The following is a 24,024-nucleotide window of genomic DNA, read 5'->3' as shown; positions in this document are numbered from 1 at the left end:
CTTTGTACTAACATTTGATTAACTAGTTAAATATTCATGGGCATTTGGGCAATTTTGAAAAAAATTGAACCTTTGATATTCTTTCTTTTTATTGATTTTGAACTATCTTACAATTTAAATATTTTAAATAAAAGATTTCAAGCATACATGAAAGTATAAGTACGATGTAATGAACACTTCTATGCCTAGCACTGAGTTTTAACAAATCCCAACATTTTGTTATAGTTAGATCCAATCTTTTCTTAAAGGAAAAAAAACAATATAAATATGGTTAAAGCTTCCTGTGTACCCCTTTCCAACTGTTTCACTTTTATTCTTTCCCTTAAGAAAAACTGTTGGATGGCATTCCCATGAATGGTTTTATAATGGACTATATCTGTAATTACATAGTCTACAATATAAACAACACATAGCCTTGGTTTTTTTTTGTTATTGTTCTTAAACTTTTAAATAAATATTATTATGGTCTATATATTCTCCAGCGTACTTTTTTCAGCATTCTGTTTTTTTAAGCTTTATCCACATTGAAACATGGAGCTTTAGGTCATTCATTTTCACAGCTGCACAGTGTTTCACTACGTGACTGTATTTGACAATTTATACGGTTGCTCTTATATATTGGAGGTTATTTAGGTGGTTCCCAATATTTTCTCTACTACATATAATACAGCAATGAATTTCTTGTACATTATTCCTTGTGTAAGAGTTCACTCCATTAAAGAATATTTCCTAGAAATGGAATTACTGGATGATAAAGTAAATAAAATAAAATAAAATCCTTGCAAGGGTATGAAGGTCAAGTCCTCCTGCCCCCACTTATGTTAGCCCCTGAACGGGGTCATTGCAACCTTAGAGCTCCCTATCAAAATAAAATAAAATAAAATCTTAACTTTGCTATTCAGATTGTCCCCCAGAGTTGTTTTTGTACCCCTGACAGTAACACAGGAGAGTGTCTGTTGGAGTCAGACTTTTTATTCTTTCCAATTAAGTAGGTACTAAATGGTATCTCATTTTTATTTTCACTATCCTGATTATTAGTAAGGTTGACCATCTTAATATATGCTTATTGATCATTCAATTTTCTGAAAATGGTCTGTTTATATCCTTTGCCTGTTTGTCCATTGGATCACTTGTCTTACTAATTCTTCATGAGTCTGATTCATGGCAAATGTCTTCTTCTAGTCTATGGTTGTCTTTTTACAGCTGTGGGGGTTTTGTTGTTATGTGGTTGTTCTTGCTCTTGATGTTAAATTTTATTATTTTTTTAAGGATTTTATTTATTTATTTGGCGGGGGCAGAGAAAGAGTGCGCACAAGCAGGGGGAGTGGAAGATGGAGAGGGATCGCATATTAGGAAGTGCCCTTGGAACCAACACCTGTGGCAGTGAGAAGCAAAGAAGAGTGGGCAGAGAGAGAAGCTGAATTGTAGCAGGTCCAACAGCAGCCTTGTCCATTTCGATAGGGAGCTCTAAGGTTGCAATGACCCCATTCAGGGGCTAAAGTAAGTGGGGGCAGGAGGACTTGACCTTCATACCCTTGCAAGGATCAGGCATTAGATATGGCTATCCCAGGAAATAGCACAACCACAAGCAAGGTGGCGTTCTTCAGCTAAGGCTAAAGATGCCATCCACTGCAGGCCGTTCACTGAGATTCTAGAAGGTCAGGTAACAAGACCCTTCAAAGGGGATCTGGTTGAGGATCACAGGGCATGTGAAGGGCTGGAAGAATAGCAGTCGATGCAGGGGGCAATAAAAGAAATGCTAAATAGGCATAAGCCTAGTATGTCCGAGAAGCAGATGAAGAGCAGTGTGACTAGAAGGACGCAAACAGGGAGAACGGTAGGAGAGAGGTCACTGAGGCCGTATTGTCGGGCCACGTAGGTGACGGCAAGAAGTTTGGAATCGATTCTGAGTACTGGTAGAAGACTCAGGGGAGTCATAAGAAGGGACATGATTTGAATTAAATTACATTCTAAGAAGTTTTTTCTGGCTGCTGTTAGCAGGGTTGACTGTAGGGCAACAACAGTGGAGACGGAGAGACCGATCGGGAAGCGATTGCCATCGATTGCGTAACAGACTATTCCGGCTTGGGCTGTGTCGGTAGCTGTGGAGATGGTGAGAACCGGGGGAATTAAAGAAATGTTTGACGATAAAACCAGCAAGGTTGAATGATGGGTTGGATGTAAGGTGGAGAGAAAGAGAGCAGTTAAGAATGCCCGCGCATCTCTAGCCCACGCGACTGGTAAAGCGGAGTTGCCCTTACAGAGTAAGGAAGGCTCGAAAGAGGACAAGTGTGGGTGTCCATGGAGGAAGAAAGGAAACCAAGAGCTCTGCTTTGGACAAGTTAGGTTTGAGATAGTTATTTGCATTCAGTGAAGATGTCAACAAAGGGATTGGAGCTGGATATTCCTTGGGATGTCGTCCGTGCACATGTAGTGTTCAAAGTCACTCAGGACGGCAAGTATAGAGAGAGGAGGGGAAGCAAAGAGGATGGAAGGCTGAACTCAGGGAACTTCAACGTGTACATATCGAAGATATGGTGGCACCGGCAAATAAGAGTGACAATGGATGAGCACTGATCTAGGTGAAAAAACCAGGGGAGTGTGGTCATAGTGGCCAAAGGAAGAAACTATTGTGAAGGAGGGAGAGCTCCTCTGTGTCAAAAGCTGGTGAGACTAAAATAACAATTTTCCATTAAATCTGGCAGTGAAATGTGAAGGTTATGGCCTGATTTAGTTGGGTTGAGGATAAAATATTTGGTGTTGAAGTGGAGACAGTGAGTCTAGAAGTAAGATTTAAGGAATTCCCTTCTATTCATAATTTACTAAGATTGTTTAAAACCTTAAATATTTTATTTTATCCCAACGTATTTTTTGTATTTGTTGAGAATGACTTTTCTCTTTCAATCTGACAATGCCAATTACGTTTATATATTTCATGATGTTGAAACATCCTTGCATGATGGGAAAACTCCATTTAATTATGATGTATCATTTATATAGATACAGACATATATGTATGTTGAATTCAATTTGTTTTTATTTTACTTAGGATTTTCCTGTCTATGTTCATAAATGAGATATGATTGTTTTATGATTATCTTTTTCTTATGCTATCCCTCTTTAGTTTTAGTTTCCAAGTTATACTGGCTTCGTAAAATAAATGGGTTAGGTTTTCCATTTTTAAGTTATCTAATATAACTTACATAATACTAGGATTATCTGCTTAATTCTTATAAAACTGTCTGGGTCCAGGGTCTTTGGAGATTAGGTGGTTAGGGAGGGTATAAAAAATATTCTACTTGCAGATCTCATTGTTTTAATGGTTACTGGTTTATTGTTTTTTTTTTTTCTAGAGTTAATTTTAGCATGTCATTTTTTTTCTTATTTGCTCTCAGATCATTTCTCTGCTTTCTTGCTGCAAACTACATTTCTGAGATTCCCTATCCAATTAGCTAGTTTGGGTCAATGGTAAGCCCTGGCAGAAGACTAGTGGGTTGGAGGAAGGAGAAGCCTCGTTATTTCTCCTGTCTTCTCTTTGCCTCCAGCAGTGGCCGTCTCTTCTAGGGTTCCAGCTACCATGGTCAGGTTCCCTTTCAGCCCTTGCCACAAATCCAGCTCCCATTGGTGACCTTGTTCTAACACTCCAGTAATGCCAACCCCCCCCCCCAATCCCTGCAGCCTGAGGGGTGGTAACTGTTTCCTGATGGTACTAATCTAGGGTCGCCCCACCACCTGATGTTTTCCTTTGAAGTTCTCCTTTTGTAACAAATCTCCTGTATTGAAGTCTTTAATTGGACTGCCTGGAGAGGCTCTGTTTTTATGACTGGACCATGACTGACCCAGATAGTTTATATTTTTCTGAAAAATCATCTACTTCATTTGGGTTTTCCAGTTTATCGGCATACATAGGAAAAATCATTGGCATAATATTTAATTAAGATGCTAAGAATCTCTACCACATCCATGGTTATGTCCTTTCTTTCATTCCCAATATTGTTTATTTCTGTTCTCTCTCTCTCTCTCTCCCTTTCTCTCTTACTTAAGTCTTGCTAAAGATCTGAAAAATATATCCAGATGGATGGGGGCACTATTCTGTGTATATTGGCTTAATGTACAAAAATTATCACTGGAGGGGCGCCTGGGTGGCTCAGTCGTTAAGCATCTGCTTTTGGCTCAGGGCGTGATCCTGGCGTTCTGGGATCGAGCCCCACATCCGGCTCCTCTGCTGGAAGCCTGCTTCTTCCTCTCCCACTCCCCCTGCTTGTGTTCCCTCTCTCGCTGGCTGTCTCTATCTCTGTCAAATGAACAGGTGAAATCTTTTTTAAAAAATTATCACTGGAAAGATGAGAAAGAAAATAATATTGGTTGTTTTTCAGAGGGGAATTGGATGATCGTTCAAAAGACATGAAAAGAAAACTTTTAATTACATACCAGTTCATACATTTTGAATTTTGAAGCATAAGAATGATTCCCCAATTCAAAGAATTAGATTTAAAATAGCTTAAAAGGGCAGATTTTGAATTTTCTTGCTGTCTCTTATTCCTTTGTTTTCTGTTTTACTAATCTCAGCTTTATTATTATTATTTCCTACTTTTCACTCTATCCAGGTTTACTCTGTTATTCTAGCTCACTTATTTTCCGTTTTCTAATCATTTTAATAACTGAATTTAAGGCTAAACTTATGTTTAAGTACAATTTTAGCCTATCTCAGTTTTTGACAGGTGGGAGTTTCATAGTGTTTATTTCAAAATATTTTATTATTTCCACTGTGATTTCCTACTTAATCATTGGATATTTAAGTGTATCTTTAATATTCCAAACATATGTGCTTTTTCGATTTTCTTTTTATTGTTTGTTTCTAATTTAAATGTACCATGACAAGAGACTGTGGTCTATATGTCAATTTTACTTTAATATTTATAACCTCACTTGTATGGTTCATTTTATACAAGTTTTACTAGTGTTTGATTAAAGTACACTTTTTATTATTTGGGTGTGGGATGTATGTGTGTGTGCCCACATTAACTCAAACTCAATAACTTTATTATTCAAAATTTTATTTCCTTGCAATTTTTTCTAATTAATTAGTTTTTAATATAAGTGTGTTCAAATATCACACCATATTTTGCAAAACTACCTTTATAATTGTCAGTTTTTGCTTTACTTAAAAAAGACCATATTGTTAGCTGCAGAGAAGTTTGTGAAAATTATGTGTTCTTGGTGGATTGGTACTTATGTACTATCCCACTTTTATCTTTATTAATGCTTATATTCTAGTTTTTCTAATATTAAAAAAATCTCTAACATCTGGTGTGTGTGTGTGTGTGTGTGTGTGTGTGTGTGTGTGTATTACCTGGCATATCTTGTTCCATTCTTTGTTTTCAAATTTTTGGCATCTTTTTAAGCTATGTATTTTGAACCAAGCACAGAACTTAACTTTTTAAAAATATAATCTGTTGAATGAAAGAAATAAAAACGTCTCTGTTTTCAGATAACGTGATTGTATAGCTAGAAAATCCAAAGGAATCTCGCACGATCACCACCACCACTACCAGAACCTCCTAGAACTCGTAAGTGAGTTCAGCAAGTAGCAGGACATAAGCTCGACATACCCAAATCAATTGCATTTCTATGTACTAACAGCAAACTGGAAGAAACTGAAATTTTAAAAAAATGCAACACTATTTACAAATGCAACACTATTTACAAATGCTATTTACAAACACAAATATTTAAGTATAAATCTAACAAAAATGTATATAATCTGTATGATAAAAACTATAAGATGATCTGAATAAATGAAGAGACATACTGTGTTCATGGATTAAAAGACCCAGCACAATACAGCTGCCAATTTCCCCAAGTTTTAATGTGATTCCTATAAAAATACCTGCAAGGTTTATTGTAGACATAGTTAAGATTATCTGAAATTTCTGTGAAATGAGAAAGGAACTAAAATAGCTAAAACAATTCTGGGGGGAAAAAAAGAAAGAATAAAGTAGAAGGAATCAGCCTACCTGATTTCAAGATTTATATGGCTACAGTAATCAAAACTGTGTGACATGGGTGGAGGAGAGACACAGATCCACAGAACAGAATAGAGAACCAAGAAAGAAATGCACAAAATAGACTCAACTTACTGTTGACAAAAGTGCAAAAGCACGAATCCATAAAGGGAGAAGCTGTTAATTTGGACTTCATCAAAATTAAAAACTTTTGCTCTGGGAAAGACTCTTAAGAGGATGAAAAGACAAATTACAACTTGGGAGAAAATATTTGCAAAACATGTATCTAACAAATGACTTATATCCAGAAAATGTAAAGAATTCTCCAAGTACAATAGTAAATAAACAAATAATCAAATTAGCAAATGGGCCAAAGACATGACCACACACTTCACCAAACAGAACATGCAGATGGCAAGTAAGCACACAAAATGATAGGCAACTTCATTAGCCTTTAGGGAAATGTACATTAAACTGACGAGACATCACTACATACCTACCAGAATGGATTAAATTAACAATAATGACAACACAAAATGCTGCAAGAATGCAGAGAAACTGGATCACTCATACATTGCTGGTAGGAATGTTAAGTAGTACATCCACTCAGGAAAATTTTTTGGCCTTTTTTTTTTAAAGTATACATGTCCTTACAATATAATTTAGCAACTGTGCTCCTGGACATTTACCACAGGGAAATGAAAACTTATGTTCATGCAGAAACTTGCACATGAATGTTAACAGCAGCTTTATTCTTGAAAGCCCCAGACTGGAAACTATCCAATTGTCCTTCAATGGGTGAATGGATATACTGTGGTATATCTATGCCGAGGTAGAGTACTCACCAAGAAAAGGAGAGAAATATTGATAAAGATCCTAACTTGGATGAAACCCAAGGGAATAATGATGGATGAGAAAAAAAGGCTACATACTGAATGATTCCATTTATATAACACAGTTGAAATAACAAAATTATAGAGGTAGAGAAAAGATTAGTGGTTGCCAGGGGTTAGGGATGGGTGGGAGAGGAAGTGGGTGTGGCTTTAGAGGAGTAGCAGGAGGGAGCCCTAGATGATGAAACAGTTTTCTGTATTGATTGTGGTGGTAGCTGCAGGAAGCTCTCAATGTGCAAGCAATTTGTTCAGAAATCTTTTGCACTTTGCAATCAAAAAGAGCAAGATAATGACAACCTGAAAACTCTGAGAGTGTTGTTACTACTGCAAAATACATTTTCCACAGAAGATGCAGAAATCTGTGTTCTTGGAGTTAATTATGACACGGAATCTAAAGTTTTGATCAACAAGAGTTAACATTTTAATTTCAGATTCATACAGCACATGGACAATAAAAATTATTCTTTCTGGTTCAGTGTGTTAAATACAGGATGCCATCTGCATTAATACGCTAAAATTTTCATTCAGCTTTTAGAAGAATGTAGACATTTGGCCTTTTATCAGCTAGAAGATTTCCTATAATCTTGATTAGAAAATCGTTCTGGGAAGCAATCCATCTAAAATTTTAGGTGAAAGGAAGTTTGAAGATGGCTAAAAGTTTTCTCGTTGACATAGTCTAGAGTACAGTTAGGAAAAACTCTATTCCAAAATAATTGTTCCCTAATTAAAGAAACAGTTGGATAGGACTTCTTACTTAAAGTCCTTTTCTGAAATATCAGTTTTTATAAATATCCGTCTGTCTGGGTTTTAATTTCCTTTATCATCATGGTTATGTAAACACAAGTCTCAATTTTTAAATATGGGTTTTTAAATTAGAAATGCAAGATACATCCCTTGAATGTTCTCAATGTATCATTGATTAAAATAATACTAATCTGTAGGAGGCAGATATGAAACTTGGATAATAAAATTTCTTGGCTAATTTAAAAAAATACAATAGATTAGTAAGTTCCTTTAAGATGCAAATTTATTATTTATTGTGATTAGTGATATATTTGAATATGTCTTTACTACTGTCTTGATTTTATTTTCCTTTTACCATTCTTTTCCTTATCATAATTTTCTTTCTCTTTTTCTTGCTTTCTGCTGAATTGATAAATGCCTTTATTTCATTTTTAATTTTCTTTGTTGACTTGAAATATAAATTACATTTTTTTAAAGATTTTATTTATTTATTTGACAGAGAGAGAGAGAGAGAGAGCACAAGCAGGGGGAACAGGGGGAACAGTAGAGGGAGAGGGAGAAGCAGGCTCCCCGCTGAGCTAGGAACCTGATGCGGGGCTCCACCCCAGGACCCTGAGATCATGACCCGAGCTGAAGGCAGATGCTTAACCATCTGAGCCACCCAGGCGCCCCTATAAATTACATTTCCATCCTTGTTGTTACCCTTATATTTTTAAGCTATGTAACTACACATTTTTATAGAACATTTTAAATTATTCTTTATTACCATTCTCCTAAACACACTGAGGGTCTTAGCATGATTTAGACACTTACAGAACAACTCCTGATAATATTATTATATAGAGTTTTAGTGTTTCCTTCTCTTAATCACAAAAAGTTGATTATGACAGTCAATGGTTAATTAAAATATATCGACTTATTTTCTCAACTTCTTTGCTTATTCTTACATCTTTCATGCAATGTCTCCCTAGCCTACCTGGTTCAAATCCTGATTTTTACTAGCTACGAGATCTTAATTTTTCTGTATCTCAGTTTCCTCACTGTGAAATGGGGTTACAATATATATCTGCCACATAGGGTTATTGGGAGGACTAAAAGCAGGGGGTATATGTAAAGTTTCAGCTATTGTTATAATAGTATTCGGCTCTTCTCTTTATATTCAAGTTAATTCCGTAATTGGCCTATGAGGGATAAACTCTCCAGGGTAAAGTGTCTGTTTTGTCATTCTTTCGCATGATTAGTTTCAGGTGAGAATTTAGCTAGCTAGGAAATTATTTCTCTTTGGCTATTTGAATAGTTGTGTCATCTATCAGTGCTCATCAGGAGATTGCTGCCTGCCTGATTGTCCTTCTTTCTTAGGTAACATGTCTGTTTTCTCTGGTACCTTCTAGGATTGTCCAACTTGCCCTTGATATCTGATAGTTTCCCTACAACGTGGATTTATCTTTATTTATGTTGTAGGAATTTGTTGTGAACTTTCACTTCAAGGATAGGTCTTCAACTGCGGAAAATTCTCAACCATTATCTCTCCAAATACTGTTTCTCTGTCTTTCTCTTTCATCTGTTTCCCCCTGGAACTCCTATAGATTTATTTTGGAGCCTCTCCATATATTATTCATAACTCAACTTCTCTTACGTAGTTCTTGTCTCCTTATGCTGCATTCGGTGTGAATTCCCCAGCACTATTTTCCAGTTCTCTCTTTGGCTGATCTCAGTCTTGACTTTATTCCATCTATTAAGACTTTTAATTCTAAAGGATGTGTTTTTTCTAAAATTTCTAATCAGTTCTTTTTAATATCTACTTGCTCTTAAGGATGTTCATTTTTTTTTTAAAGATTTTATTTATATGACAGAGAGAGACAGCCAGTGAGAGAAGGAACACAAGCAGGGGGAGTGGGAGAGGAAGAAGCAGGCTCCCAGTGAAGGAGCCTGATGTCGGGCTCGATCCCAGGACTCCGGGATCACGTCCTGAGCCGAAGGCAGATGCTTAACAACTGAGCCACCCAGACGCCCCAAGGATGTTCATTTTTAGTTGGTTCCTGTAAACAGCTACTCAACTGGGTAAGTATCCACAGTCACGTGTGGAGGTAAGGAGAATTCAGGACTATGACCAGCTAAATATTCAAGAGGGTAAATGCTTTAAATTTATTCTACCTTATTTAGTTATAATTTTCATAAATTGAGTTCCTGTTTTGCGTAAAAATATTTCCTCTGCAGTGATGAGGATTCTTAAAATGTCTTTTCTTCTGTTTAGCACCCTCCTTCATCAGGCTCAGGGAATCAACCGTCTACCTGCATCACACATACTCACACTGCAACACACATTCCAAGGAAAATCGCAGTCTAAGGTAACAGACGTGCAAAAATATGGTCACTTATTCCTTATTTCTTCTCAGGCAGTGCAACGGACCAGGTTAATTTGCTTGGCTCATGGAGGACAGTAATGAAGAGCTCAATGGATTCAGAATACTACTGGCTTAGCCAAATTCTAATAACCTGTCTCCAACCTCCCTTCAGAAAATACCTCAGACTCCTTCTGTGCAAAGGAGCCCGATTTGCAGAGTCCAAAGAAATGTTAGAAGGCATTTTCCTCACCAGGAAATGTTTGCACCAAAACGTTTACTCAATGATCCCTTTCAACCTGCAAAATAGAGCCAATTGTCCTGGATGAGCTCTTTTGTCTTCCAGGGGTGAAATGGTTTTAAGCTAGGACATTTTGTTAATTCTGTTTCATTGGAAGCTCAGACTGAAAGTGTGCCTTTTATCTCAAAGGATCCCAAAGTCCTCAAAAAGTTCTGTGCCAGATAATAAGTTGTCATCTGAAGACCAGCCCCTCTGAAGTGCTGGTCTGAACTGAGTCTCAAATCTAATATTGATTCGAACTAAAAGTGCCATGGGATTGGTTAGAGTCACTGAACAACCAACAAGGGAAGCCTTAGTTTTCACCTTTTTGTACATGGTATTAGTTGTATTAGCATTTGTACGTTCAATAGGTTTAAAATGCCCAATATTATTCAAACATTTCTCAGGGAAATGAATGCAACTACTACATACCTTTATGCTTAAAAAAATGCATGAATGTTATTACTTTAGCCCTTATTACTGTCTCGTTGTATGTGGCTTATGACCTGAAATGCAAGAGACCCTGTGCTTGTCTGTTCCTTAATAGGTCCCCGTGTTCTCACATTCAGCTCCATGGACCCAAGGGGGATAGGTTTCTTGTTGATTAGCTTTATTTGTGGGCAAGTGTACAATTTCAGAGTTGGAAGATGATATAGACAATAGCCTTCTTTTAAAAAAAAAGATTTATTGATTTATTTGAGAGAGAGAGAGCATGAGCAGGGGCAGAGGGAGAGGAGGAGAGAGAATCCTCAAGCGGACTCTCCCCTGAGTGAATTTGGGGCTCAGTCCCAGGACCATGAGATCATGAACTGAGCCAAAATCCAGGGTCAGATATTCAACCAACTGAATCACCCAGATGCCCCAGACAATAGCTTTCTGATTCAGATAGGTAAGCACCAAGTCACCAATGAAGTCAAGATCAGTTCATTAGTATCAGGCCTGGGATTAGAATTTATGGTTTTAAACTCCCAGTCCAATGTCCATGAAGGCAGAAGAGCCTATAAATAAATGTGAATATTTAGTCCATTCAGAAACCACCTGAGATACCCTTATCCTTTGTAATGAGTCTATTAGTAGTATAAAAATTGTTACTTCCGACATGTTATAAACAAAATCAACAATCTCATGGACCCATTATGAGGTACTTAAGAACTTTGTTTTGAGGGCTCTGAAAGGCAAAGGAAGATAGCCAAAGGAGCTCTCTGCAAACGGGCAGCTTTCCCAGATAACCCCAGAAGGAAAAAAGAATGAACGAATTAATGAATCAGAGTTCTTTTAATAGCCCTATTAGGATGTCTAATTGTGAGTATAAGACCCTATGACTCCATCACAAAATTTAGCATTCTGATTGAAAATGTGGACGAAACTTGCACTCTTTTAAGACACTAAAATTCGAAAAAGCTCTTGTCACTTAAGAGAAACTGACTCTAGTAGGAAAACTCTAATCTTCATACATACAAAACCATATTCAAAATCACAAAGATTGGGGCACCTGGGTGGCTCAGTTAAGCGTCTGCCTTCAGCTCAGGTCATGATCTCAGGGTCCTGGGATCAAGCCCTGCATGGGGTTCCCTGCTCTGCGGGGAGCCTGCTTCTCCCTCTTCCTCTGCCTGCCGTTCCCCTTGCTTGTGCTCGCTCTCTCTCTCTTTCTCTCTCTCTCTCTGTCAAATAAATAAATAATAAATCTTTTAAAAAAAAGATTTATAAAGTCACAAAGATTTTTCCAAGCCCACTCTCACCATCACAGGTAGTATATTTCTGAATGCTTAGTGTGTATCAGGCAATCTCATTTTATCCGCCTAATAAGCCAACCAGTGTGGTAGATTTACTTATCAATATTGCCTCCATTTTATAAACAAAGAAACTGAGATTTAGACAAGTTATGTAACTTGCCCGAGGTCATGTATCTAGTAACAGCAGGGCTGGGAGTTTTACGCAAGTCTGACTACAGAGTTTAGCTCCAAGTCACCATGACACGTAAGCTCCATTTTGTTACAAATAGAGATGAAAGTTCACGAAAGAAGATATTTCTATACCTCCAGTGCCTAGATCTGTGCCTGACACCTAATGGTACTTATAAACATTTGTTGAATACACAAATTAATAAATTTACAAGGCTAAAAAGGACTGTGTGCATTTTCGAACGGGCTTGTGAAGCTCCTACCAACTTTACAAGGTATGCGTGACCCAAAAAAGGTTTCCAAGCAAGCCTTTGCTGTTACCTTGTTAGTCTTGACCAAATTGCTTCAAAGGTGTCACAGTGTGAACTTCAGGGGAGTCCCCTGAGCTTTCCACCTTGCGTTTACTCTCCGCTATGCTGTTAAGCTGTGAACTGGTAGAGATGGTATGTAGTGGGAAATATCTTTTATCCCTGAAGAATAAATTTAGGGGATAGTCTTTTTCGTCATTGCTTGTTCTTCAGCATCTCCTCATGAATTTGCAAGAAGTCCATTCTGAATGGGAGACCTAGCAGTTGAGTGCGGCCTCTGGAGTTGGCCTGGGCCAGGATCCGGGTTCTACCCCTTATCAGCACATGACCTTCGTAAAGTTATCTGTGCCTCCCTTTCCTCATGCAGAAAATGCTCTGAGCCTCCAAGGGTTGTTGTGAGAACTAAATGAGTTGATTTATGTAAGAAACATGGCATCGTGCCCAATATATGGTATGTGATCAGTAATTGTTAACTATGATTACATCAAAAGTATTTTGTTTCCTTCAATGTATGGGAAGAAATGTAATTCATCAGCACACAGATATCGAGTGCCTCCTTGCGTGCCAGCCTCTGCTCCATGTGCAGAGGCTACAGAAGCAAAGCGATTGTCTGCTTTCATGGGCCTCGCATTCTAGAAGGAGACTCAGAAGATAGAATAAGATGCACTGTATGACTGCTGGGGCAACATGCCTCAAAGAAGAGTAAGAGGATGTAGGGAGGGGGTAGAGAAGATTATATCATGCAGGGTGGCGGGGAAGGTCTGAGGGACATAGCTGAAGGAAATGAGGCAGGACCCTATGGTGATCCAGGAATAGAATATTTCAACAGAGGGAATTCCTGGCCTATTAAAAAAAAAGAAAAAGAAGAAAATAGGCAAGGAGGCAAGGAAACAGAGTGACGTGGGGATAGTAGAAGACAGAGCCAGGAGGGTGGCAGGGGCGCAGATCCTACAGGGGCCTGCAGGCCATGAGGAGGACAGTAGATTCTACACCGAATCAGATGGGAACCATTAGTGGGTTGTGAGCAGAGGCTGGACATGGCTTGACATGTTTGAGAAGGAGCACTGTGGCTGCTGTGCAGAGGCAGGGGCAGAAGCAGGAAGGCCAGTAAAGATACTATTGCATTGGTCCAGATGAGAGATGATGGAAGTTTAGACCGTGACGGTAACAGGAGACAAGATAAGCAGTGGTGGGCTTCTGGATGTATTTGAAAGGCAGAGCTGACTGGTTTACTTTGGATTGGACCTTCAGCGGGAAGGAAAGAGGAGAGTCAAGGATGGCCCCAACGTTTTTATACCTAAGGTACTGGTAAACTCATTTCACTGTTTTTTTTCTATTATGGGGAAAGGAAGAATATATTTGTCAGGCTACTCCAGAGAGACAGAATCAATAGGATATATATAAATTTAGAGAAACAAGTTTATTATGAGGAGTTGGCTCACATGATTATAAGGCTGACTGGCCTCAAGACCTGCAGGGAAAATTGGTAAACTGTGGACTCAGAAGAGCTGATAGTGTAGCTTCAGTCCCAAAGGCAGCCGCTCAAGACCCAGGAAGGGCTAACGTGTTTCAGTTCAAATGTGAAGGCAGGAAAAAATCCAATGTTCCAGCGTGAAGGCAGGAGAGATTCTCTCTTACTTACAGGGGGGCCAGCCTTTTTGTTCTATTCAGGCCTTCAGCTGATTAGATGAGGCCCACCCACCTCAGGGAGGATAATCTGCTTTACTGTCCATTGATTTAAATGTTAATTGTATCCAGGGACACCTGCGTGGCTTAGTCAGTTAAGCGTCTGCCTTCGGCTCAGGTCATGATCCCAGGGTCCTGGGATTGAGCCCAGCGTGGGGCTCCCTGCTCAGCAGGGAGCCTGCTTCTCCCTCTGCCTTTGCCCCCCCCCCACTTGTACTCACTCTCTCTCAACTAAATAAATAAAATCTTTGAAAAATCTTAATTGTATCCAAAAATGCTGTCAAAGTAACACCCCGAATGATGTTTAGTCAAATTACCTGGGAATCTCATGGCCCAGTCAAGTTGATACACAAAATTAACCAATATGGAGGAGGAGCAGATTTGGAGAGGAGAACTAAGGGTTTTGCTTTAAACATGTTAAGTTAGAGATATTTAATAGACCTCAAAGGAGAGATGTGGGTCAGCAATTGGGTGTAGAGACCAGTGTTCTTGAGGTATCATATTTTTCTTTTCCCTTGTACATCCCATACACAATCCTGACGTGAAATTGCTTGTGTGAACATTGACTTCGATTGACTCTGGCCTAGTTATTAAGATTAAACTGCTAACTTACTGACAGTTTTTTAGCTATATCAGAAAACTCATTCTTTAAGACATCATGGCTTCTTACTTTTTTGCAACTTCACCTTGGCTGGTTCATCTTTCTGGATGCCCTATCCTCATGTGTCCACCTGGAAAATACCTTTCTAAGATTCATGAGATGGTACCAACTCCTCCCTGAATATTCCTGAATCATTTAGGCAAACTTCAAACTATAGATACTCCCGTCCTTGCTTCTCTTCAGATTCTTCTTCCTTTCCTTTCTTCTTCTATTTTTCTTTTTTTTCTAGAAAATAGGAAGTTTTTATTTTCTCTCTCTAGTATATATACACAGATAATTAAAGCAATGAAGAAAATAATAAATGATAGGAAAAAAGCACCTAAAATCTCAGGATAACAATGTTTAACTGGTTTCAAGAGTTTGCTAGATTTATTTACCCCAAATTACATTATTTAATAAAATAAGAGTGTTTTTGTAACTTATTTCATAGCTTGCTTTTTAAAATCAACAATATGTCATGACCATCTTTTAATGTCAATCAATTAGGTACATATGATTCATTTTAACAGTTGCTTATTCGAGTTTATAGATACAATATACTTAATTTATCTCATTTCCCAATGAGGGTTTCAGTTGTTTTCACTCATTTTTTTTATAATAAGTAATGCAATGATTCAAATGTAGCTTTACATGAGTCTTTTTAATTATTGCATATATTTCATTATTTGGATATAATATAATTTGTTTAACCAGTCTCTAACTGATGGATGTTTTGATCATACTGCACACACACACACACACACACACACACACACACACACGCATGCACACACAGTTGAAAGAATGAAAGGAAGGAGGGAAGAGAGGAAGGAAAGTGCAGGAAAAGGGAGAATTACTACTATTATTATTTTTAAAGATTTTATTTATTTAGTTGACAGAGATAGAGACAGCCAGCGAGAGAGGGAACACAAGCAGGGGGAGTGGGAGAGGAAGAAGCAGGCTCACAGCGGAGGAGCCCGATGTGGGGCTCGATCCCACAACGCCGGGATCATGCCCTGAGCCAAAGGCAGACAGACGCTTAACGACTGTGCCGCCCAGGCGCCCCGAAAAGGGAGAATTATTGACTCATATAATTGGAACTTCCAGGGCATCCTGGCTTTAGGCCCAACTGGATCCAGGACAGAAATGGTTGCATGAGGACTATCTCTGTGTCTTGGCTCTGTTATCCTTTGGGTTTGCTTTATTTTCAAACAGACTTTGTCCATGTTATATCAGAGCTGGCCCCAGGGAGCTCCAAGTTTATATTGTCCTTAACTTCCGTGATCATCTCTGAAGTAGAAACTGCTTCTTTTCTGGTAGTTTCAGCAAAATTCCCAGGGACAGCTTTATCTGGACCAGCCTCAGTCACGTGCCCACTTTTGAATCAATCACTGTGGTCAAGAGGAAGGTGATCTGGGTGAACGACACACCCCTGGAACCAAGAGAGGGGTTCTCTCTCCCCTCCCCTCTGCAAACTCCGCGGGCTGAGAATACAGGTACGAGGGTTTTGAAAAGGTATAAAGGTACAGATGACATAGGCATGGTCATTGAGAAGCCCCAAAACAACAGTACTTAAGGTGGATTAACATAGTTAAACAAAACAAAACTAGTGCTTTTCGTGAAGGAAAAAAGTTTTTAATGACTACAAATCTGTATATCAACCTGCCAAATGTCCATGGTTGAAACTTTATTTTAACCAACAGATGCCACACTGTTTCTGTTTTAAGGTTGGGTGACTCCTGCCTCTTGCCAATCAGTCTTGTCTTCTTGTCATTTTGCAACATCTGTCAGTTACTCATCCATGGATGGTGAGCAGAATTGGATCAATGAACTTCCACTGTCCTAGGCAGACATTACTTTATCCCTGTGCCAGGTCTGCTCCTTATGGCAGCTGAGGGATTACAGACTTTTTTACTTCTCCCATGCTGAAGATTTTCTTTAACAGAGAATTGGCAGGAGGGGATACAGAAGAAATGAAGGGCATTGTAGCCAAAGCTGAGACCTTTGTTTTGAATCTCATGGGAGATTATTAGATAACCAATACACTGATCCCCAAATTGTCACATTTTACGTTAGATTATTTTCTGGTCTAACCAAAGGCCAGCATATAATCTGAGCCATGACTATCCCAAGGCATATGAATGACCTCTGTAGGCTAATCATTTGGTAGCCCTTGAAATCACTTTATTTGGCATTTAGGAGAAACAGAGGGTAGCGGAAAAGCCTCCATCACCAGTAGCTGTTTCCCCTCCTCTGTCCAAAACTTGCATGGCTCGCTCAGCAGGACAAAAACCCTGTGATACCAAGACACACCCTTGTTAGCAGAAAAATTATCAACTATTTACCTTTGCATGATTCCAGGGTCTTGCAAACGCCACCCTACCACTATTCTAGGCAGATAATCCTAGTGTTCCTTCTGAACATGCATAGTACTCCCCAGTCGGAGTTCTAGAAAATACTTTTCTCCATGTCATTGCACACTTGCTTGGGTCATTCTTAGGCCCACCCAGCTCAGAGGAATGTATAGAAATTTGAAGAAGCTGATATTTAGCAAGTGGATCATTAAACTTTGAAGCCAAAGTTAACCGATTCAGAGCCAAAGTGAACCAAGGTTTAGTGACACCAAGAAGAGAATGAAACGATAGTATGTATGGGTTGGAGGGTGAGGGTTGGCTCGGGGAGGGAGGGAGAGTGCCAGCAAAAACAAGATGAAACATAGAACTATTTTCAAACTCTTTTTAGCTGTGGAACCCTTTATTCAAAGGAAATTTTACTCCAATTTGGAAAAGAAGGCAGTTGGGTTTAAAGAGTGGCCAAGACCCAATTGTTCCTCCCCTGACCATACGCATACAGCAGCCCCTGAGGCCCTCTGAGGGAATTCTCAGGGCTCAACACGGCTTAAAAACCACTGACCTAGACTGTCTACCAGAGTAACAGTGAAGAATGTAGTTTGCTCACAGACAAACTGATGCTGCCGAGGCTCTGTTCCCATGTTAAAAGGGGAGCACAGCTGAGGAACAGACAATACCAAACCGTCAAACAGGTAGCTTTTTGCGATTTTCCATCAGACAACAAAAGTGATGCTTTCTGTTATTAAACTATTCTATCATATTGTCTTTTACCACCTGGATGGCATGTAGAGGACCTTTCCTTAATATCAGCTATAATTCCAACTAAGCTTAGATTCATTGTGTTCTCCAATCCTCTTCTTACTAGTTTGGTTTTAACTGAGACAAACCTTTTCTTATGCCTCCCTCAAGCTCTGGTCAATCAAGATCTCACCATACTTCTCGTGTTAGCCCGTTGTATGGTTTACATTTTCCGAAGCTCCCCTGGAGAGGAAAATGTTTCTGTTCAAGTATGCATCCCTTGCACCTATCACAGGACTTGCCAATAGTCAATAAACACTTGCTGCATGGATGACAAGAGCAGAGACAGAATGGCTACAAGCCCCGGAGAACAACAACAACACAACACAAAGGGGAATCTGGACAGGTGCCTGAGACAGGGGCTTTAGAGCTGATTTGAATACAAGTTATGTAACCTCTTTAAGACTTCATTTTCTCATCGATAAAATGGGAGTCATAATACGGTGAAGTTACATTTTTCTCAAGCATCTAGTTGCAATGATCTTAAAATCCTTCCATTATCCGCGAAGTAAAATAAATACACATGATTTGGTTCATCCCTCTGTTGACTCTCAGCAATTTCAAAATAGTCCCTTTCCCTCTGCTGTTTGTTTTTCAGTACAGATGAAGTAGGGGCGCCTGGGTGGCACAGTGGTTGGGCGTCTGCCTTCGGCTCAGGGCGTGATCCCGGCGATCTGGGATCGAGCCCCACATCAGGCTCTTCCGCTATGAGCCTGCTTCTTCCTCTCCCACTCCCCCTGCTTGTGTTCCCTCTCTCATTGGCTGTCTCTATCTCTGTCGAATAAATAAATAAAATCTTTAAAAAAAAAAAAAGATGAAGTAGCTGTTTACATACATCACACACATATACACACACATGCACAAAGTAAGAGCATATAGTTGAATTCATGTTAAAGGCACATGTGGGCCAACTCTGGTTTATATACCTTCTAGAGTTGATTAGGCTGGTGAGCGTGTTGAAAAAGCCTGGCCTAATATGGCCACGGGTGCACAATTAATGTGAGCCCCTTCCCCTTGCATCATGGCGGACAGCAGGGTGCCATGAGAGAATCTGTACAAAGCTGGCTCAACTCTCATCTGCCCCTCTTCCACCCCTGTGCCCCTCGGAGACAATTTACAGACTACCTCAAACCCCGAAGAAACAGCATTTTGAAAAAACAGATCACATCGCACTGTGATTGTCTTATATTGCATCCAAACGGTTGTTACAAAATGGCGGCACAGTATTCCTCTCCTCTGGGCCAACTGTTCAGGAATGGTCACAAGTCCCTTTCCAATTTTGTAACTTCGGTAAATTGTGAACCGTTCGCTCTTTCCCAAACACTCGCTCCCCAAACACTGTTAGGGACCTCTGTCCTGGCCAGGCTCCGTGCCAGGTCCAAAGACCAATAAAACACAAATGAGAGATAAACAAGTAAATAGACAGCTACTAGTACAATGTGATCACGTAAGTGCCGAGACAGGGCAAGGCTCACGATTCTCAGAACACCGAGGAAGTGACTAACCCAGAACAGGGCCTGGGAGAGCAATGGGCAGAGACAGCTCTCTGGAAGGAAGCCTCCTGAGCCGGAGTGCCCTCTACCCTGCAGAATAGGCCTCTGTTAAAGTGAAATGTGGGTGAAACACAGTAATTTCAGTTTCCGAGAAATGTAGAACCTTCAAATTTGAAGAAACCTTGGGAACGTATTTCCATGTCAAGTTCTTTCAATAGGGTAGGCTCTGGGGTCAGACGTCTGGGTTCGGCTTCAGATTCTGCACCTTTAATCTGTGAGCATTAGTTTAGGGAAAGTTCCTTAAGCTCTCTGCACCTCAGTTTCTTCACTAATGAAGTGAATAGATGATAGAACTGGAACAGAGCCAGTTTTCGATGACTGCTGACCGTTACAATTGTATCCTGTGCCATCGCTGATCACCAACAGATGCTTACAAGAAAGTCCGATTATTCAGTTCTCTGTTAAATACTTGCTTCTAAAATTAACAGTTTTTCTGCTGATAGGCCTTCAAAAAATAAAAGATTTTATAAACATTTCCCCTAATTTCAAAAGTCTTGAACATCTTCTGTGGAAGCCAGACCTTGTTCAAGACAGATGCCTTGTTATATCAAATTATTTAACACTGAGAGTAGAGGTGTACGTGCAACACAAGGAGAAGGTCTTAAAAATTTTGTCTGCCGTGGACTTTAGATAACCTTTTTCCTAATAACCATAAAACTATTATACACATACTAAAATACATGAATAAGAAAATAAACCCCGTTAATTCGTATTCCTCTGAAAATTTATGACATGGTCTAGAACTTAGTACACCCTTTCTTAATACAAAGTGAAAATAATGTAAATAGGGTCTTGCTAGAAATATTTAAATACTTAAGGAAACATACTTTGAAACACCCCTAGTCCATGGGTATGTCCCCTATATACAATTGGTTTACTAGGTAGAAGGAGCTCATTAAAATAACTCCAAGAGGCCAGTAATTGTTAGACTAGACAGAGCACATGCTTCAAAAGTAATGAAACTCTATATCTTTAAAGACATTACATAATTAAGATTTTCAGTTAAATAAAGCCGACCTTTCCCCCTAATAAGGAGTTTTTATTATATAGAGATAGATATTAATATAACATACTTGAAGTGCTAATGCTAAGAAAAGGCTAGTCAAATTCAGCCTTCTGGGATTTGTGCCTCTGTGTTGCCGCTTCCCGACTACTCCAAGGTCAGAACTCAACATACCCCGGGAAGGTTGGGGAAGGGCCTTGAGCCCTGGGTGCTGGTGATACTGGCAGAGCAGATGGTAAAGGGAGTGCAGTCTTTGTCAGAGGCTGCCTGCGCAGGTAATCACCGCAAACTTAAGTGGATTTGGACTGTCTTCGATTTTTACTCTCTCCTACACAGAGCTTTCTCTAATATGTTTCATTTGGTGGGACGTAACAGGATTTGGGCATTACTAGGTTAAACACAGTTAAACATGTTTTGCTGCAAGGTTTCTTGTGGCCTTCCTTGTGGTCATGAATCTTTGAGAGAGACGAAATGCCATCTCCTGAACTTACTTGGCTCAAAGCCTTTCTGGTGAAACATCTCATAAGACCAGGTTCTTCAGAAACACACTCTAGAAAGCACTATATTAACACCTCCATTGCATTGCCAAAGTCAAAAGCGTGAATCAGCTTTAATCCTTTCAATGGATGCATTGTCGCAGGGACAGCGTCTAAACTTCTGGATGGCCTTGCACAACCTGGATCCTGCTGACCTCCCCAGCCTCGGCCTCATTTCTCAGCACAACCTCCCACACTCGTGCTCCTGTGAGGGAACCACTGGAGGATTTGCTGAAACAGATCTGGGCCTTGCTCTAGCTGTTTTCTAGCTCCCCACTGCGTACCCCAACCCCCAACCTTTGCTTGGCTTGCTGCTGCCCAGTTTTTGGAATGAGTTCTGGGGGAGCCTTTTTAGATTCCCACGCGTGCACTCGAGGCTTCCTTTATGTGTTCCCATACCCACTTCATATTAGTCCCGTCACTGCACCTACTGCTCTGAGTCTCATTGGCCATGACCGAGGTGGGCATCGGCTCTACGCTGCTCTGCTGTCTTACAGCACCCAACACAGGCATCTGGCGCACAGAAGGCCCAAACGATATTTGTGAAATTGTTGATATGATAGCTCTTGCCATCACAGTCGATGGCACACCCCACCGCTGCTGGGAATTCCGGACCACCAGGACCCACTCCGTGGGCATATGTAAAGGTTTGCTTACCTTCAGATGGGCAGCAGAGTACTCTTCCATGGCACAGTGATCAAGAGTTCTATTGATCCACATTAAAAGCAGAAGTAGCACATATACCGGCGTTTCTACACAACGATCTCTTTTTTTGACACAGAGACACTGGGCATGGAAGGACGATGAAGAGTTGGCCTAAAGAAAAGGGAATCTGGTTCAACTCCTTAGAACTGCCAGTTTAGCTCAGAGTCAGAGCCTCAGGACAACCTGGTGCAGGTACTTACTCATTGTGTTCTTCTTTTTAATGATATCCAGAGAGAGATCATTAAAGTCTGGGGAGGCAGCCACGTAATTTCGTTCTCATCACTGCTATGGCATCTCAGATTTCTTTGCTCTTCTAGACCAACAGCACTGATGATGTGTCCCTAGCTCCCATCTGGAAGTTTTGCTTCACAGCAGGCTCAAAGAAAAGGTAAAGATGGTCATGCTATCAGAGTGCATGTTGGGAAAAGGGACTAAAATGGCTTCCCCAGAACTTGGACTTCTCTATGACCTTCAGGGAGTTCTTTAGGATGGTGATCAACAAAGCTGGAAACTTTGCAGGAGTATATCACAGGAGTCTAAAGTAGCCAGCATGAAAGCTTCTGTTTCTTCTAAGGTCGCTGGAGCAGATTAGGATCTCTAATTCGGCATGACTTGACTATGTTGCTCAAGACTCAAGTCTCGTTCACTTCCTGCTTTTTTCTTCTAATCAGCCAGCACAATTAGGATGGGGTTTCTGACCTCAAGGATGTCACAGTGGAATACTGCACAGGTCCATTTCCTCAAAGACTCTTCCCCCATTGCCCATGACACGACTTCACAGTCCTTTCTGTCCCTACATTTTGCTCGTGGAGCTTGTGGCTGCCATTCCCACCATCTTGATGAGATGAAAGTTGGGTGCCTCTGTTTGTGTGTGCATGTGTGTGTGTGTGTGTGTACATACACTCATGAGGAGTCAACTTTTCTTTTTTGTATAGTCCACTCATGCACTAAGCTCAGGCAGCAAACTATGCTGTAGTTGTGCAAGAATAGCTCTACTTGTCATTGGGGAACTCTGGGGTGAAGCCACAAAGTGTGCTCCTCCACCTGTTGGTCCCCCAAAGGGAAGGATGCAAATTCTTGTGTATTTTTGGTTTCCCTTCATGATAGGAGAGGTGAACAGCTTGATAGGAATGCATATTGTTGCTATTGTTGTCTTTTTTTTTTTTTTCAGAATTGACAAAGTCTCAATGAAAAATTAAATTCTGAGTCACAGGAAAAAGATAGCATTAGAACTCTGGTTTCAAAACTCAAGACCCAGTCCTCAAGACCCTCAAACTTGCTGCCTCTGTAAATCAAACTGTAGTCTTCTATGGCTGATGGACGTGCTTGGAGGGAGAAGGAGTAAGAATTAAAGTATAGTGAAGAGAGAATCGAGTGAATGCAGAGTCATAGCTTCCTCTCTGCAAAGAAGCCATGTGTTTCCTGAATTAATAGCGATATTATTTAGTTAATATGTGTAAAAGACAAAGGCGACTTTGTGATGTCTTTTTCTAAATAAGTTTCTCTATGTTTTCTCTAAGTGAACTGACTTTTTGCTATAGAACTAATTCAGTTAAAGTTTCTAACAGACTTGAAGGAGTGGCCGTTATGGTACAGAAAGTTGTATGTTAGCTAAGTAGCCCTCTGAAATAGTCTGGCAGCTTCAATGAAACCTCTCTCACATTGGTTTCACTCCTTAGAGGTAATCTCACACCACATTAATCAATATTTTGCTGCCCATTTTACCATATAATCCAGTGGATGTTAAAGATACAGTTTACCATATAGGCCTGATTAATTGAAGAAAAATACAGCTTCTTATTGCTGACATTATGAGGTTAGAAATAGCATCCTATGCTAATCTGCAATGCCAAGAAATGAAGATAGTTTAAATCAGATCTCATGACTAATGCATGAGATCCAAAGTTCTTTTATTCCTGGCTATTTTAGAAAACTGGGGTGTATTTTTACCCTAAAAACTAATTCCATAAGATTTATTGAGATAATACAAAATGCCTTATTATTAATAGCTCACAATCAAGATTTTGTACTACCGATGATCACAGAAATGCTGTTTCTCCATTTACATTTTTAAAAAATTATGTATATTCAATTAAGTCCAGCTTCAAGGATATGATATTTGATCTTTAGTTTTGTTTTGTTTTTGATATTCAATATCTAGAAAGATAAAGGAAAGTTTAGATTGCTTTCTGTGGTAGTTATTCCATTTTAATTGTACTTATTGTGCATTCGTTTAAGCAGAAAGAAATATATCTAGTAATAAGGTAAGCCTGTTATTT

Source organism: Ursus maritimus, unplaced genomic scaffold (assembly GCF_017311325.1).
Source record: "Ursus maritimus isolate PB19 unplaced genomic scaffold, ASM1731132v1 scaffold_11, whole genome shotgun sequence".
NCBI lineage: Eukaryota > Metazoa > Chordata > Mammalia > Carnivora > Ursidae > Ursus > Ursus maritimus.
This window is presented reverse-complemented; position numbering follows the sequence as displayed.